At 37.9% G+C, this 16934-nt stretch overlaps 1 long non-coding RNA gene across 2 annotated transcripts in view; it reads left to right on the forward strand.

Moving 5' to 3' along the window:
* Nucleotides 1-1231: 1231 nt before the first annotated feature.
* Nucleotides 1232-16934, forward strand: part of LOC129433591 (uncharacterized) — a 101719-nt gene continuing 86016 nt past the window's right edge. The window contains exons 1-2 of one of the 2 annotated variants that reach the window (XR_008640423.2): nucleotides 1232-1409; nucleotides 1859-1930. This is a non-coding gene — a long non-coding RNA (uncharacterized lncRNA). The remainder of the gene's footprint in view (nucleotides 1410-1858; nucleotides 1931-16934) is intronic. The other variant, XR_008640422.2, reaches the window with a different exon arrangement.

Below are 16934 nucleotides of genomic sequence, written 5' to 3' on the forward strand. Positions count from 1 at the left end.
ACTGTTCCTTTAACTTGCGTATGGTTCTGTTCTTTAAAGTCATCATGAAATGACATTCACTCATTTTACTTTCAATGAGACCATTTTGTTTTTAAGTGAAATGTGACATTTAATAAATAACCACATTATTTGCAAGATTATTTGAAAGTATTGATTAATTCAAACAGTAACCTGAAAACAAGGCTTACTATGTGTCATCTTTAACAATGAAGCTATAGGTGACATCACCCAAACGAGAAACATTTGGGTTAAGCCAACAGGTAGAAACTGATATACTGCGTAAATTACATTTAAATGTGACTCCTTGCCCAACCTTACAGTTATAAAACACAATTGTTGTAGATTGTTGTTCTTTAAACGTTAGTGTATCTGATTTATACTGTGCCTGAATGCCAGGGTGTTATTGACTTAATTTGCCCAGCAATCTATCATAAACGTGACTGGAATTGTAATTTTTTAAACCTAATATAATGGAATAGTTTACCAAAGAATAAAATACAAACCATGTAATTTACTTACCCTCTTGCAAATCCTACCATAGGTATATATGAATCATTTTTAGATGAACACAATGAAGCAGAATTAAATAACATTCTGGCTTTTCCCAGTTTTTCATGATTTGAACAGTCGTTTTTATAAACTTCCAAAAAGCGCATCCATCATTAAAGTAATTCTTAAGACTCCAGTGGGTTAATAAATGCCTTTTGAAAAAACAAAACGATATAACTGTAAGAGAAAACGATACATGTTTGACTTCATATGCCGCCAAAAGAACCGACAAGACTATGACGCAAAACTACCGCGAGAGTGATTCGAGAAATCATATAGAGAAATGTAATTTAGAATCGCTCTCGCGATACTTCGTCGTCATCCTACTTTCAGTCTTGGCGCGCGGTATAAAGTCAAACAACAGATTGTAAATGTTTATGAAAATTAAGTTTGTCTTCAAGATAATTGAAATAAAGACATAAAAGATTAAAAAAAAAAACTACAGTTATTGCTGATTATGGCGACACGTCAAATCGTATTGGTTATTTCGTGTCACATGACAATAAAGATACTAGGCTTGTTCGGCAAGAACCGACAGCTGGATGACGTCAAAGTTACGTTAGAGCGATTTAAAAGCAGACTCCCTGTATGATTTCGCGAATCACTCTCGCGGTCTTTGGACGTCATCCGGCTATCGATTCTTGCAGCAGAGCCCCAAGAAGTCGAACAAGCCTTTGTGCAACTAGTCGCGGGACACACGAGAACCAACCGAGTTGAACAAAACGTAAACAGATTATTTGGGTTGACTTACAAGCGTCATCCCTGCAGCACTCTATTAGTTAACTGGGTTCGCAAAATATTGCTAATATACCCCAATATCGCCAACAAGCTCAACATCGATCGTTTCGTTGCGGGGTGAGGTAACGTAAGGAGATTATGTTTTTAATGTAGCTACTTAACGTTACACAATATCAGCTTTTTGTTTATTTTAACCAAAAAATGTACAGATTGAAGGATTAAAAATAGTATATGAGCATATCTGAGATGGAAGATACGTTCCCCATGTGACAGTTTGTCCTAATTCCCCCATTCCCATGTGGTGCTTCAGGAATTGAAGGAAGAGTTATGCTCTGGCTTAAACAACCATTTCCATTTTTAGCATACAGGGGAACCATTTTGTTGCCAAAAAAAATACAAGCTCTGTTACTGTGAAAAATAGCACGAACTTGCTATTACCAAAATAAGATGCACTCAGCTGTCACTGAGGGCCTAAGGAGTCTGTCGGTGACTTTTATCTGTTTGAAGTTGTTAAAAGGTCCTTCAGACACCTGGGTGATAGGAAGTCAAAGTGACCTGTTTTGCCTTTCAGGTGCTGAAAGATCCTCAGTTAGAAGGAAAGGAAGAAAGTGCGAGAGGTTGGTGTGGAATAGGTTTCAGGGAGGTAAGCAAACAAAAATGCAAGTATTTAGTGCATAAAATGTCCAGTTGTTTTATAGGCCAAGAGAAAGCAGGAGCACCTAAATAAAATGTTGCGCAAACAGCTTAGTTTACCACCAATAAAACTGTACACCATAACTTATACAACGCGGTAAAAAAAAACAGTGAACAGCAGAATTTAACTCATAATACATAATATATTTTCCAGACAGGGCTTAAGTTTAGTCCAGAACTTAAATGCTCGATTAAGCGGTCTTAACTGAAAACAGCCTGCACTGACATATCTTAAAATATATCAGTGCCATTGTTTTGCCTCAAGATGCACACAAGTAATGTTTTTTGTAAGGTATGGTTGTAAAAACTACTTAAATGTACTATAACTATGTATGGGTTAATCTAAACCCTGCCTGGAAACTGCCATGTAATGTATACATTTTAAATAGAAATAATATTATTTCATAACATTATTGTAATTTATAGCCTGTTGCTAGAAACAAGGGAGGTCAATGTGTCTACAGTACGTAGGGACTTATTTAAACCAGATTTACCCTGGTGTATTCCTTGAGCTGTACTATTATTGGTGTAAATACTCGTTTGGTGGAAGGACAGATATAATTCAATTGGTTTTTCCACAAATGATGTGCACTTGATTTTGGCATGTGATTTTATTTCTGAGACAAGCAGGCACCAAAAAGTCTAGAGTAAAGGCATTTATAAATGTTCTCGGAGTTGACATTTCAATTTACTCGGCTGTTGTCCAACATACGGGAAATATTCAGATAGCCCTGTATTTGCTTAGTTATAGTCCTGGTGTGCGAGCGGTATTTATCCTGTCATGATGAGTTTGTCACAACGGGTCTTCAACAGTTACTCAAAAATCATTCTTGTGTTTTAAGTACAGAACAAATTATTGCATTTTTTTGGGCACAAACGCTTTTATTTCTAAAATAATTTAGGAGATAAAATAAAACTGTTGAGGTCAAAGGTCATACTAAAAAATCTTGAAGTCTGTGTAAAGTCATTTCAGAGAATTGTTTTTTAAAGGGGACCTAAACCTAAAAAATGTGAAAAAGAACAACCCAGTAACTTAGCTTTGGGAAACCATTCTCTGCAAGCATGTGAAAAAATAGGTAATTGAAATTTGGCTCCACTTGTGATGTCAGAAGGGGATAATACCGCCCCTTAATCTGCGCTATCCAACCACGGCACTGCCATTTAGTGCAGAGATCAACTAATTTGCATTTTATAGGACACACCCAAAATGTCAAGTGGCAATTTTATTGTTATAATAAATTATATGTGAGGTATTTTGAGCTTAAACTTCACATGTGTACTCTGAGGACACCAAAGATTTATTTTACATCTTAAAGGTGCAGTGTGTAAATTTTAGCGGTATCTAGTGGTGAGGTTGCGCATTGCAACCAGCGGCTCAGTCCAATTCTCAACCCTCGCTTTTGAAACGCATAGAGGAGCTACGTTAGCCGAAATCAGACAAACATGTCATCGTCGGAGACATCTTTGTAAAAAAAGTTTGTCCGTTAAGGGCTTCTGTAGAAACACGGAGGTACAAAATGGCGACCTCTATGTAAGGGGACCCTCAGTGTATGTAGATAATAACATCTCATTGTAAGGTAATAAAAACATAACGGTGCATTATGAAAGGTCTTTATACACTCCTGATCATATAGTTTTGTATAATATTTTTTAGGGATGCACCGATATGGATATTTTGGCCGATACCGATAACCGATAACTCTTTATATTTGGGGGGCGATAACCGATTTATATAGGCCGATAAATATTCAGATTAATTTCACAATAAAAAACTCCCAGACCGCGGACATCTTGTCTTTGCGCTAGACTAGCATACTCTTCTTAAGCCCGCAACATTTGTCATCTTCGTGCTATGTCACAGAAAGCACCAATCAAAACTCCACATGGCCAGCAATGAGCAAGTAAAGTGGTTCAACAAACCAAAATAATCCATAATTTATCGGCTTTCATTTATCGGCCTAATTTTGTTATCAGACCGATAACCGATTATATTAAAAATAACCAGTTATCGGCCGATAACGATATGTTGGCCGATATATCGTGCATCCATAATATTTTTCATTTATGTCAAGAGATCCTTCGAAGAATTACACACTGCCGTTTTTAAAAAAAGTTGTGAAATGTCCCCATTAAACATAAATGACTGCATTCAGGATTATTTGGGTGGAGCTAAAACGGTGGCTCGATGATGCACTAGAGCCACCCAGCATGGCCCCGCCCCTAACACAATAGCGAGCAATAATTCCGGTTGTAGCGGTATTTGAAAGTTAAGAGAGGTGGTGTTGCAAGATTTTTGGTTTTTGAGATATTCGGTTTCATCTGCAGCGTACGTGAATATTCATAAACTTACACAATCTATTAGATGTGCTGAGATTAAAGGGCGTCACATTCTTTTTAATGCACATGCTTTGGAGGTTTATGAATATTCACGTAAGCTCCGGCCAGTGAAACCGAATGTCTCAGAAACCAAAAATCTTTCCTGTGAGAGGGTGTGGTTTCAACCCCGACAGCAGACATGCCCCCAGCATTTGAGAGCAGAGAATCCTGCTTTTCCCAGATCTTATTTTATATACTGGGCGGTTTATTTCATCATACAAATTAGTCTTTGTGGTTAATAACACATTTTTTTGTGGTGTGACAAATTCAGAACAGATATTTGATATCACTTCACATGGACTTTAATTTTGAATGTAGACTTGGGTGTAATGGCGCCTGTTTATCTACAGTGTATTACATGAGTGACAAGGGCATATGTGAACCTGCTCTCATTAAAGTGAGATTAGACAACTGTAATTAATATAAGATTATAATTATAACCACAAGATCATACAATTTTGGAAGGCAACATTATTGCTTAACTTTTGGAGCAGCATTCATATCCACTACATGTGATATCCTTAAATGCTGTCTGTATAGGCAACTTACCAAGTTTCAGAACAAGGAAAATATTCATTTTGCTCTCCATTTAATCTCATCAATGTCTGGAAAATCTTTCTTTGCTACGGTTTGTTGTTGTACCGCTCAAATTTAATACTTGATAGATTTCTCAGTGTTTTGCTGCCCGAGATCATCAAGATAAAATCTGTTAGATAGTTAAACTTCAGAGGATCATTACTGTGATGTTAGAACAATTGTTTACATGCACAAAGTCTACATTAGGCCTCGCTAGCGATTAACTTGGGCCTTTCCAGTCTTGTTGCTTTTACTTGGGTAAACATTGCTTAATATCTAACAGGAGATACATCTGTTATGTGGAGTTAAAATCGTAGAGGGTGACTGGCCCGAGGCTTCGGCTCACAAATCTCACATCTCAAGCATATCAGCGCTTTTTCAGAAGTGATCAAATTGGAAACAGTGTCATTTTTCTGTCAGGTCTCATCATTGTCTCAAAGATCAGAAAATATACCGCAGTCGACACGATGGACTGTAAAAGTCTTATTGGCTGCTATGCATGGCGCCCACAAATTCTTTGAAGAATGTTCACATACCGGTTAAAGAGCTATCAACTGTGCCGTGCGGCTGCTGATTGATTTAATTTGAGAAAGACATGATACTGAAGTGTTGAAAGGAAATTGCATTTTATTGTTTTAATTGCACCAATAGTCATTTCGTGCCAGATCACACCCAAATAAAACTTTTTATATGTGCGTTTATATATATATATATATATAGGATCTTTATATATATACTTTAGACGGCAATATTTAAACTCACTAGGTTTCTTCATTAAAAAATATCTGCTGCTACAATTCGTAAGATTTTTCGTAACATTAAGTACAAAAAAGTGTCAAAATGGTCTTCTGACGGTTAGCTTAATTTTTTTTAACTATCAAGTAAAATTTCGCACAGAAAAGTACGTAAAGTAACTTGCAGTTTAATGTTTCAAACAGAAATGGCGATATAGAGTCAAAAGTAGGGATGCTCCGATCAGGATTTTTGCAGCCGATACCGATTACCGATCTGTTATCTTCGTGATCGGCTGATACCGATTCCGATAACAATTTTTTTTAAGCTGATATGCAAGCTCTTTGATGACTGTAACTGTTAACATTTTCTAGATAAAGTAATACCACAGATGTTGCCTTTGTTATATTACTTGCAGTAATAAGGTATTATTATAGAGACTCTAATAAATAAGCACAACAAATATTTCTTCTGCAAAGAGATATTTAATATCTCTTTAAAAAAAGTTTTTCTCCTATAAGTAATGAAAATAAAGTACACCCATTCTTATGAAGTATAAAAGTTCTGTAGTCAAGAGCAGAGAGTGATTTTATTGAGAGATGAAATAGGATACTGCAGCTTTAAGACGTGAGATAGATCGCTCTGTTCACTTGCACTGATGACAGGCTGCTGTGTGTGTGCGCGGCGGCTGAACGCAATGTGAGGAAAATGAAAGTTTAAACGCTCAAAACTTTAAAACACATCCAAATAATAAACATTTGACATAAGGATGCAATTGTCCACGATAGATATGTGTTGTATACGCTGTTTGATGGGTCTCTGTAAAAGCAGAGAGAGAAATACAAATCTGCACGTCGCACATGAGCAACGGCTTGTAAAAATGCTCACGCTCATCCTTTTTATTACAAAAGTAAACAGAAAGATCGGTTTATGAGATTGGCAGATTTAGCGAGCACCGATCAAGTCATTTAATGCCATTATCGGCCGATCGATCGGAGCATAGTCAAAAGATTCATAAACTGCAAAAATTATTTGTTGCCTTAAAATTTTTTGTTAAATCAACTCAGATTTACAAGTCATGTCAACAGAGATTAGTTGTCACAACTTATAAAATATAGTTGAGAAAAGTCAGCTTAATTTTGTAGGTTGTAACAACTCACCTGTAGTTATAACAACTCATCTCTAGTCAAGATAAATAATAGTAAGTTGAAATGACTTGTAAATCTGAGTTGATTCAACAATTTTTTTTAAAGCAAAGTATTTTTTACAGTGTATTGTAGCTTTAATAAGGCTGAACTTATTCATGTTAGGTTATAGGGCTGTGACAATCATAAGTCCCATTAAAAAGACTTGAGTGAAAATGATTCTGAATCGCAAGGCTGCGTTTCTGTGTTTTATACACAACTTGTGCGTGTACTACAGTGTTTTGGCCAGTAAGAAGTCCTTATCGATGTAAAATCATTATGTAACATCATTATGAGTCTGAGTTGTTTATAACGTTCATTTAAAAAAGCAACACTCGTTAAACAAAATCATTCAAAATGTTTTTTTATTATCATAAATACATGAAACAATTTGAAGAACGGGGATATAAATATTCTTATAGACATTTTCTGGAATAGTGTTTGTAATTAGGGCTGCAACTAATGATTATTTTAATAATCAATTAATCTATAGATTATTTTTTCGATTAATCAAAAAATTGGATAATAAAAAGCATTCATTTCCAACCCTTTACTTAAAAACACAACTAAAATCTTCAGAAAGTGCACAAACATCCCTGAGCTGTTAAAGTAATAATAATAAAATAAAATAAAAATGGACTAACACAAAAAAGAGACTTTTTTTAAAATAAAGTGCACCTGAGCTGCCTGAACAATAAATAATTTATAAAAAATAAAGAACAATACAAATCTAAAGCATAATTATCTGCCAATGGGGTAAGAAAAATAATCTTAATGAGATAATCTCAAACAGAAACAAGATTATTTTAATTACCCCATTGGCAGATAATTTTGCTTGTTTTGACCAAACAATCACTTAATTTTGAGGTGTTTTTTTTTCATAAACGAGACAAAATTTCTCATGCCATTTTTCTTGTTTAGTAAATGCATTTTGATCTGCATTGCAAACTTGTGTGACAGCTGTCATTTGAAGCACTAGTGCAGTGCCCGTCGATAATCTGTTTTGTGTGTGTTTTAGTAATTGCTAGTAATGGGTTTGGTGTGTTTGAGTGCTCATTGTTACAATTAAACTGCAAAAGTTCCGTGACATTTTTTCTCTCGCTCTCTCAGTATTCTTTCTGCCATGCATAGAGAGCGAGCGAGATCCTTGTTATTAAGACATGTAGACTGGCATTGATCATGTTTTAAACAAAAATAAGCAAGCAACATGCAATGCATTCTATGTCCGTCATTCTAAGTATATACAAGTCAATTTTACGTCTTTTAGTTGTAAACCGAATTAAGCGCTGTTTTAGAAAAGTGCGCATGAAAAATTCTTATGGGCTTTAAGACCATGGGGAATCCCTGGCAGCGGTGGACTTGCGCTTGAATGACATATCCGGAAACAACAGAGATCACTCCTCTCCGCGTTAAACTCAACTTTTTTTTTAATACTCAAACATCACGACACAACGAATCGATTATGAAATTCGTTGCCAATGCTTTCACTAATCGATTTTTATCGATTTAATCGATTCGTTGTTGCAGCCCTATTTGTAATGGTACTTCTTCTGTGGCACAAATTAAGTTTCTGCACGAGAGCGCCCTCTGGCTTTTGGATGTGCCAGGATTTCGCAGTAATTCATTCAAATAAACTCATTGAGAAAACGCGCATTGGAACGATTAATCATTACAGCCCTTATAGGTTTCATTGAAGATAGTAAAGTTTTTAAAGGTGAGATGAAATCACTCCTTGCTTAAGGCCACAAACATCCAATAGAATTTGAATGAAAGACCAATTAAGCTGCACAACATTTCCAAAACTACTCAAGCAGACGATTTTATGGGCATTCGCCATTTGCTAGTTAAAAAAGAGGAAATTTTTAATTGGATATGTCAGTGTTTGGAAGTGCTTATGAGGGTAATTACATTTTGTGCCTGACCTGTGCTTGATTTATGGCAAATGGTTACAACATCCAGCCAGACATTCATGTGAAAAGTTATCAATGAGTAGGATTGGGGGATCTTATACATGACTTTGTGCACATGCACATGCATGTGAAAGGTTGGGGTGGAGTATAAAAGCAAACAGATTAAAAACTTTCTAAATGCCACTCAAGCAAAAAGTATACTACTTATACAATCGTTTTTTTTTTTGTTGCAGAGAAAAATGGTTTCAGTTCAATAGGTGCAACAGCCTGAGAGAACATTTGCTGGCTTTTTCTCAAGTGTTTCGCTTAAAGCTGTTTTTCCTTTAAATCATGCAAGAATAAGCATGGGAATGTTTCCGTAAGCGAATTAATTAGACCTTTTGTTGCCAGGTGTTATGTACAGTTTCTGTACAAAGATTTACACAATTTCTTGCTTGCACTAAGGGCATATCTTGCCAAATCAACACCCCAATACAGTTTAGCAAAAATCTGAAGCACATTAGATCTGCTTTGTTCTGCATTTAGAAAGCAATTTGCTGTGTTAAAGGTTTCCTCTAAAAAAGCTTTAATGGTTTTCTTTTTTTTTACAACAGGAAATCTATTCTAAAGGAAAAGATACCTCATTGTTCAAATATGTGCTTTGAATGCAACCTTTGATGAAAACCTTAAACTGTGCGCATTTATGGTTCTCACTGAGCGAGACTAATAGACCATTACATTTAGGAAAAAGTTTAGCGATGTTTGTTGTGAGACCCATTGCAATGCCGTCTTTGGTGTAGAATGCGGGGGAACAAACGCCCCCACCACCTCCATCTGATATACATTACTAAAATACACACTTTCAACAACATGAATGACTTTCAGCTACATAAGTATAAATATGTCAAAATATTTTTAATAAAAAGGTTTTCAGTTTTTAGGCGAAATTGGTGTCATGTCAGCAACTGCTTAGGATGAAATCTAATAAGAAATTCATGGTAAGTTGTTCAATTAAACCCTTCATTTCTAAATTTATGCCAGATCCAGCAGGTCTGTCTTAAAGGAATGGTCTACTCATTTTCAATATTGAAGTGTGTGGTTGCCTTGGCTGGGAGTTGTTGATGCATCCCTCTATCATCTGTGTGCGTGCACGTGGGCGCTGGAGCGCGCTGCGACGCTTCGATGGCATTTGGCTTGGCCCCATTCATTCGGTGGTGCCATTTGGAGATGGAGTTGGAGGTGACCAGGCACATCGGCGTTTTTCCTGTTTGGGACGAGTGGTTGTGCGAGCAAGTTTGGTGGTACAAAATAAAACGTGGCGCTTTTCTAAGCGGATTTAAAAGAGGAGCTACATTTTATGGTGTAATAGCACTTTTGGGAGTACTTCGACTCGGCGCAGTAACACCCTCCCTCTCCCATTATGAGAGGGAGAAGGGGAGCGGACTTTTCAGGTGAGTCGAAGTACTCCCAAAAGTGCTATTACGCCATAAAATATAGTTCCTCTTTTAAATCCGCTTAGAAAAGCGCTACGTTTTATTTTGTACCACCAAACTTGCTCGTATAACTACTCGTCTTAAATAGGAAAAACGTTGATGTGTTTGGTCACTTCTAACTTTATCTCTAAAAGGTACCATTGAATGAATGGGGCTAAGCTAAATGCTATCGAAGCGTCGCAGCGCGCTCCAGCGCTTACGTGCATGCACACAGATGATAGAGGGATGTATCAACAATTATTCTTTGTTCCTTTAAATACTACTACTACTACTACTACTAATAATACTGAAAAAATTTGGGGGGCAAAGAAAATGAATGCTTGCAGGCACACTACCTGCGAATTTTCTGTGTGTCCATCTCTTTCAATTAGTTGAAAGAGATTCTTTTTTAGTAATTATAAACAAATGACTGAGTAACCTTCCACTGCAAATGACGAAATATGGGTGACGTAAAATCTACGCTTCACTCCCATTGGTAGTCGCTCCCAAAAGTAACTTATCATTTGCATAAAGTTGAAGGTTTTTCATCTGGTCCATCATTTTTCATCCATCTGGTCGCCAACTGGTGCTCGTGTCACAGGAAATCGCCAGCTTTCTATTAAAGTAAATAGGATTGCATTGACACCGCATGTCGCTTTTAGGGGTAGTTTATCCGACAGGGATTTGTTTAATTAGGAAATCTGACTAGTTTTAACAAACAAACCTTACTGAGAACATGTTGTGTGCATTTTGAGGCAAAACCAAGGGCACTGATGTATTTAAAGATATGTCAGTGCAAGTTGTTTTTAGTTTAAACAGCTCTTATTTATTTATTTTATTTTTATTTTATTTATTTTATAGCATTTATTTTAGTCTAGGATACCGCCCTATAATGTGAACAGGTGATAAGGCGTTGCAGATTAATACAGTGTTTTTAGGTATAATAGTTTTACAATAGGCTTTGGAGGTGGAGCTGGCCATGAAATGGAAATCACAAAATGTACAGCAGCATCCTCCAAGAGGCTGTAACATGTTTCAGAGGTCTCGTAGTTATTGGACATTGTCCTGATCCAAAACATGGATAAAACAGACCTCGACCTCAGGGCACATACATTTTTGCTAAATCACACATGCTACTGATCATAAAGTTCAGCTCTGATCAAAAGAAGCTCCCGGTGAAACCATGACATTGAGACAGTTTGTTTCTTTACGCATTATGTGAACAGTAATGACTTTTCTGCTCTGTTATCAGATGAACTCAGTTACTTCCTCATAAACATGATAAATGTTCCACTTTTAATGGTAGTTATTCTTCATTTCGACACTCTGGCAACAGATCTGTGTTTGGATAAACTTTACAAGATATGTATTCGGTGAGCTGCTATCCGTTAATTAAACGTTTAACCCCTGGTCGTACACTTCAATCTATCATTCCGCTCATATGTCACATTGACTGTAGACACTTTAGGGTTTTGGCAACGTACCAAAGAGTAATGATGGCAAAGTCTGAGTGAACATTAAGTTATCTTCCTGAACACCAAAGTGAAATGTATACTCTAGGAAGGAATGTGTTAATTTTTTACACATTTTTATGTTATGCTATTTAACACACCATGTGTCATTTTAACAAATTAAGTGTCATTTTGTTGAAATAAAACAGTTGTGTTAAAAGTAACACAAAATGTGGTGTTCCAATAATAACACATTTAGTGTGTTGTCCCTAAACTAATAGAAATTGTGTTGTTTTTAACACATCTGTCCTAAGAGTGTATGTGTGGGAATAAAAAAGTAAAAAAAAAATGCTTAGGTAAACAAGATACAATGCATGACCGGTTAATAATTATAAATAATGGCTATTAATCATTGTAGGTGTACTGTAAAAAGTGAAAGTTAGATTTACTTAAACAAGTTTTCACCTAAAGTGAGAACATTTTCTAAAAGCTTTTTAAAAAGTTAATCCAACTTTCACTTTTTACACTGTAAAGTCTTTGCAACAAAACACCAAACAGTTACATAATCCTTTATTATATTAAATAACTATTGTAATTGTAATATTACAATGAAAATCATTTTATTCAAGTAAAAAATTGATTTAATATGAAATTTCTGATAACATAACCAAAACAGTGTTTTTAACCTATCATACATTTTTGTGATTCATTGTTTTTATTAAAATCGTCTGGATCTTGTTGGACACAAGAACTGGGGCAAAAAGGGCAAATCAATCCACAATCTGATACGCCACGACAAATCAGCAAGCAAAACAAACTGATTTTCTCCTTATTGTTTAAATAATATATTGCATCGCTTGTCCTGTATGTCACATGACATCATACTGTATTCGCTCCGAATGGATGTCTTTCATGTCATTTTACTCGAATCTCAGGGGGGAATATGTCTTTGTACCAAGAATGTATTTCGGACAAGGGGCCAAACCCTCACAATGTTATCAAGTTTCTCTTTAGAAATGATTCAATGGTGCACTGTCAAAAGATTTTGCATTTCAAACAGCTACAAACAAAACGAACACCCAACAGTGCTGTTGGTTCAAAGAAACACCCGCTTTACACACCCTGCTACCTCGAGGGGATTCAAATAATATCTGATGTTATTAAATAAATTTGGTATTGGGCATTAGATTTTTATGACGGTGAACAGTGGCGGCCGGTGACTTTTCTTCCATATTCAAAATATATGTTTGGTGCGTCACGTAAACCTATGTGCATCATACGTCATGTCAAAATAGGTGCCTGGCTGCATACGCGTGGAAAGTGTTTATGATAAAAGAGATGTTGGCGTTCATAAAATACTCGCAAGACACTAACTTAACACTCCAACTGTACGTCCACATCGCCGCTGACTTGAGCTTCCAAAGAAGCTCAGGCTTGCCCGGTCAAGGACGCTTGTCAAAAAATACGGGGAAGCTTGTTGACGCTTTGGCCGCTCTGAAGTCTGTTTTCTTGGAACTAATGTTTTGGTAGGAACGAAACTTTACATCATATGATTCTCCGGAATCAGCCAGCGAAGAACGTCTAGGCTATATTCCGATTGGTTGTTGGCGTTTTGCCGCTGAACCGTGTCATAGCTCATTACCATAAAGTTGAGCTTCTTTCAACTTTTTGATTGATGCTCTGGTCACTCAAAACGCGACGCCGATGGATTTGACGCTCCTTGCAGCTGAGAGAAGCCAGCTTCTATTGTAAATGAATGACTTCCGGTAACTTTGGAAGCTCAAGTATGCGGCGCTGTGAACGTACAGTAAGTGAGTATCTGGCAAACGTGAGCGCCTCTTTTACCATAACTGTACGTACACACCGCCGGCGACTTGTTCTTTCAAAGAAGCTCAGGTCACCCGGTCAAGGACGCTTGTCAAAAAGTATGGGGAAGCTTGTTGACGCTTTGGCCGCTCTGAAGTCTGTGTTCACGGAACTGTTGTTTTAGTAGGAACGAGTTTACATTGTATGTTTCTCCGGAATCAGCCAGCAAAGAACGGCTATATTCGGATTGGTTGCTGGCATTTTGCTGCTGCTTGCCGATGAACCGCGTCATACTTCTTTCAACTTTCTGATTGACGCTCTGGATGCTCAAGACACCCAAAACGCGACGCGGAATGATTTGACACTCCTTGCAGCTGAGAGAAGCCAGCTTCCTTTGTAAATGAATGACTTCCGGTAACTTTAGAAGCTCAAGTCTGCGGCGGAGTGCATGTACAGTAAACCCCTTCAAAGCATCTGCAGCAGGCACGTATTTTGACATGATGTGTAATGCACAAAGGTTCACATGATGCACCTAACACATATTTTGACATGACGAGCCACATACTTGATGGGCTGAATACGGTACTTGTTTTGACGAGCTTCACATTTTGCGCTCTTGAAAAAGAAGTCAGCAGCCACCACTGACGCTGAATGATGTCCATTTGACATTTTCATTTCAAATCGGAGCGATTGGGAAATCCGTTAAGTATTATGCATGTTGTGTTGTTTTAGCTCCTGAATCTCAAAGAGTTATGTTAACGTTTATGGGAAAACTGTGTTTTCTGAGTTTTGTAGGATGTGATTATCACGATCTTGCCTACTTCACTGATACTCTACAGCATCACTCTATCACTGCAATCCAGACATCTCAAATCAGCTCTTTAACATGCCAGAAGAGTACTTGTCTACACCACACGTCTGGATATATGCCCGGTTCTTTTTAATCTTCTAATCTTTGTTTGATGCATTACTGCTGCCATAATCAATAGACGGTTTCAGTAGCAACAACAGAAACAAACAAACTTTCATGAAACACACTTAACGTCTGGTAAACGTCCACAAAGTAAACAACACTAGAGTCCTTTTAGAGCAGTTTATTTCTGATAACAAGCAAAATGAATAACAAGTAGATTACCTTAGTTCAAATCATAGCTAAAGCATCAAAAACGACATTGAGCTAACATTACTATGTAAAATAATGTATACAACTTTAAGTAAAGATCGGCTCCCAAAGCTCCCTTCACATAGCGGCGATTCTGGAATGTTGTCTCCCCTCGTCTTTAAGAAACCAAAACATTTATTTTTGACAAATTTCGTCCAGACGCCTAACCGCAACAACGCGCGTGGGTCCAATAAAACCGTCTATAGGAAACGTACATAAAGATGTCTTTTTAAGAAAATCAAATTAGCCGTCTGCTTTCGTAGAGCTGCAATGACGCATCGTACAAATAAGCCCAATTTACATGGAAAGTTTATGCTTGAAATTTTAAACAATATAATTTTAAATACTCACAAAGCTTTTAGTGTATTTAGTACCTGGTTAAACTGGTTTGCACGTAGTGAACTCTCCTTATTTTTGAGTCGATCAAAAACGTCAACGTATTTTGTGGTCTACTGAAAGAAATTTAAATGGGTTTAGAACATCGAGGTTGTTTAAACAATGAGAGAATTGTAATTTTTTAGTAAACTGATTAAGATTGCTAAGTGCTTTCACCAAAGGTGATTTCTTCAAAGCTTCTGTCTCTCTCACAAGATAATTGATTTCTCTCTAAGGTGGTTTCAACATCCAAGTTCGCTGCTCCAGTTTCACTTGATCTACTTTTCTGGAAGCTTTTCAGGCCGCATGGTTTAACGCCAATCCCGATCAGAGAATAAAGATGTTTCTCAGTTGCAAGTGGCGAAATCAAAAATTCCAGCTAAACAAATTCTGTGATTTTGAACTGGTTACATAAGAGAAATTGCGAGCCACGGATCGCTTTTGAAATGACTCATAATTACATTATGCAGCTTGGCATTTGTCTCCCTTTGACCGTGTAGTTGGCTTAGTCATATCAACAAATCTCTGGTTACTCATCCCGAATGAATCTTTCGCTTAATCTGAATGCCACTGAACTGCTATAAACCTCTCCTTATCCAACCCCTTTCAGCCACGACACAGCCAGTCCCCATGGATCGTGTGAGAAACGCGGTGGCGTTCGAATGGCGGGCGTGTCCACATGCGCCCCGTGAGGTGACGCTTCGCGTCGACGGCCCCCTGAGGAGAACCCGAGCCTTCCCTGACTCATTGGACCATCTTTCTGTCACGCCTACACAGCAGTGTCATCTCTCTCCTCCGTCCCATCGGCGTTTTAGAATAGGACGCCTAGTCCTGAGACAGACCCCCCCCCAATTCATTTCTTCGCTGCCTACCGAGGGGCCATGGAGATCTCCAGTACAGCCTCCTGCCCAGAGAAACGGCTATTGGGAGGCGGTCAAAAAGGCCTTTCACAGGAGTATTACAGAACAGCGTCGGGCCCTGATAAGCCTCCGGTTACGGTCCCGAGGGAACGGACTCGTCCGTCTCCGCTCCCCACCTGGGGGTGAGGGCTTTCTCTCGCGGCTGCAGAAAGGCCTTTGTAAAAGGGCAAAAAAGCGCGCAACAGAAGGCAATACAACTCTATTGGTAGAAGCTTTTACTTAGTAACCTTAAACCATATGACCTGTGAGTACGGTCCTGTGCCGATTCCCACCGACGAGAAAAAACGCACACAATTTAAATTCATAAAGACCTTTGTCACCAATTCAAAAGTGCGGGATAATGCCCTTTTTTGTTAATGTACGTACTGTCACAGGAGAGGTTGGCATTCAGGGGGACAGGCTTTTAGTCTCATCTGCCTGGGCTCTCAACCGGCGTACCAACCCACACAAACAGCACTCGACTCGGGCTAATGCAGAAGAGCGAGGAGGGCGAGAGACACGGGGGCGTAGCGTAGGGGCCGTCGACCGTTTTGCAGAACTACTTCCATTTTTATCTCTGTTGTGAAGTCTGCAATCCAGGTTCGAGAGATGGCAGAGTTCATTTTACTGCTGTGCTGAAACATAGCTCGCATATTTACACAACGGGGGACGGCTCACACATGGAAAAGAAGAAGATTTGACTGTCAGTATATTCTCTGCTTGCACAAATGAAGAAATATCAAGTATTTGTTTAGTCAGTATGAACTGACATTCTACTCGAGACTACGTGCATCTGTTTTGGTGCCGGTGAATCAAAAGCTATTAACTTCTGGAATGAACAGATGGGAAAGATTGAATCTGCTAGCCTAAGTTTACAATGAAATATTACCCTAAGGGGGCCTGAGTATTTGTTTGCAGGTGGTTTGCATTACAGTACATGTCATCCAGATTACAACTCGCGATAACTACCGTATCTCTGATAGCCGTTGGTAAAACAACTTAACAGCCTTATCGTTCGGCCTAACTTTTATG

Source organism: Misgurnus anguillicaudatus, chromosome 6 (genome assembly GCF_027580225.2).
Source record: "Misgurnus anguillicaudatus chromosome 6, ASM2758022v2, whole genome shotgun sequence".
Classification (NCBI taxonomy): Eukaryota; Metazoa; Chordata; class Actinopteri; order Cypriniformes; family Cobitidae; genus Misgurnus; species Misgurnus anguillicaudatus.